The sequence below is a fragment of the Cupressus sempervirens genome, chromosome 3 (genome assembly GCF_028749045.1).
Source record: "Cupressus sempervirens isolate cs-2001-9-10 chromosome 3, ASM2874904v1, whole genome shotgun sequence".
NCBI lineage: Eukaryota > Viridiplantae > Streptophyta > Pinopsida > Cupressales > Cupressaceae > Cupressus > Cupressus sempervirens.
Window position 1 is genome coordinate 874,394,061 of NC_143120.1, and position 2,406 is coordinate 874,396,466.

Sequence of the window (2,406 nt, forward strand, 5' to 3'; positions counted from 1 at the left end):
TCATAATAATGAAGGCATTGGATTGATATGCTTAGAGAGAAAGTATATATTAATGAAGGTGTCACTACACGGATCAAAGGTTGGTTGCAACGGAAGTAGGCTATTCAGTGAAAACAAAATCTATAAAAAATGATAGCACCTCCTATGTCAATGTTTTTCCCTTTTTGTGTATTGAATAAATGTAGATTACAATAAATAAAATGCAGTATGAAAACTGCAAGTAAAGACTAATTCAAATAATAGATTATAAGGCAGTAGACATAGTAAAATGACAACTGGTAAATCAGATCTGGGAACTACATCAGCTATAATACAACTATGGATATTCAAAAGAAGAATGTAGATCATATGTCACAAATACCACCTTTGTGTTTAATATGCTAACTCTGGAAACCTTCTTTTCAGCTGCAGTCTGTGACTAAAGCCCTCTATCCTTGCTACAAAATGTACTTGACCAAAAAAAAATTAAAATTAAAAAATATAATGAATTTTTTTGAAATTTTTAACATTTGATAGCATATTTTACAATCGAAAACAACAAAAATTTTGAAAAAAATTCACTGTATTTTCTTTGTATTTTCTTGAATCTGAAAAAATATGAAATTTTTTGCTTTTTAGTACGGTACAGTTTATCTAGAGATTAACCAGCGCACTTAAGATGCCTGCCTTATGAAAAGGAAAATATTTCAAATGTCTTAAATTAAATGAACATTGCTAAAAGGTGCCCACTTCAGAAAACAATCTAATGTTTTGGTTTGGAATAAAGGCTGTGCTGGCTGTGGGGTTCGAACCCACGCGCACTTATGTGCAGAAGATCTTAAGTCTTCCCCCTTAACCACTCGGGCAAACCAGCTTCTTATGTTTACACTCGAAAACACTTAAAATAATTAGATAGCTACATTTCCTGTTTTTAATCGAATGGCATTACAAAGAAAAAGCATTCAGTGCGCATCCGGGGAATCGAACCCCGGTCAGTACCGTGGGAGGGTACTATGATACCACTACACTAGATGCGCTTCATGACAGATTTAAATCACGTTTATATTAAAAGGCAAAATCAGCCATCCAACTAGGATAATGTTAGCATAGGATTGAAAATAAAATAGAAATATTGGAAAATTGAAAGTTATAATATTATTTTATAAAAATTATATTTTTAAGTATTACAAATCAGCAAATACATATAGAAGAGGTGGCAAAAAGTTTAAAAACTTATAAATTGTTATATAATTTATTGTAAAAAGAGAAAACTATTAAAAAGTCTAAAAGAAAAGGAAGAATAAACTAACATTAAGGAAACATGGTCTACAATTCATGAACCCTAATGATAAGATAGTACCATCCTGCCTTTAATCTGGAGGGGTTAAGCTAAACATTTCTTTGAACTTTTCAAACTTCTCTTTGCTCAATGCCTCGGTAAGATTATGTGTCAGTATATAGTGGAATAATATTTCAGGGGTTTATCAATATCTTTTACATGATGTCAATTGAATGAAAGCTTTGTCTTAATGTGTTTGGTGGAATCATGGAACAGTGCATTTTTAGCCATTTTGATAACAAATTGACTATCAATGAAGAGTGGGGTTAGTGAAACCTATGGTGTCTACAAGTCTTCAAGAATTTTTTCAAGCCATAAGATTTCTTGAGTTGCTCTAGAGGCTTCCATATATTTAGGTTTAGAAGAAGAGACAATTTGGACTGATTGCTTTTTATATTTCCAAGAGATTGCAGCAAACCCAAGATGCATTAAAAAACTAGATGTAAATTTTCCATCTATCTAATTGCTTGCATAATTTGAATCAAAATAGTCATGAAAAAAAAAAATTTGTCTTCGAGTATTTGAGCCCATAGTATTGAGAATCTTACAAAAATCTAAGAACTCTTTTGGCAGCTAACCAATGAGTTTCTCTAGGTTGTTGCATGAATCTTGAAAGAACACCAATAACAAAAGAAATATTTGGATGGGTAGTTGTAGCATAAAAATCAAACTTCCAACATGTTTCCTATATATATATAAACCAACGCTAATGAGTCATTTGAAGTGATTTTAAGATTTTTGTCCATAGGATACTAAGGGACTTGTAATAAACCATGCCAAACTTATGCAAAATTTTGCCAATCTATTTTTGTTAGGTAATGAAAATAGAATAGGGATTTTGAATCACCTCAATAACCAAATAGTAATGAAGACAGTCCAAATCAATCATATCAAAACCTTGCTTCAAATTTTGTCTCACATTTGTATAGTATTATGATCATTACTAGTGATAAATAAATCATCCATATAAACAAAAAAAGTGATGACAGTATTATCAATCTTTTGAACAAAAAGTGTTGCATTATCACATTCAAAAGGTTTGAAATTCAACTTCAAGAGATGCTTAATAAGCTTTTCATACCAGGATC

The 2,406-nt window shown here is 31.0% G+C and overlaps 2 non-coding genes across 2 annotated transcripts; both read right to left on the bottom strand.

Annotated features, from left to right (window-relative positions):
* Window positions 1-770: 770 nt before the first annotated feature.
* On the bottom strand, window positions 771-853 carry TRNAL-UAA (transfer RNA leucine (anticodon UAA)). The gene has a single exon. It is a non-coding gene; the product is annotated as a tRNA-Leu (tRNA).
* Window positions 854-945: 92 nt separating this feature from the next.
* TRNAG-CCC (transfer RNA glycine (anticodon CCC)) lies at window positions 946-1,016 on the bottom strand. Its single transcript has one exon. It is a non-coding gene; the product is annotated as a tRNA-Gly (tRNA).
* Between the last annotated feature and the right edge of the window lie 1,390 nt (window positions 1,017-2,406).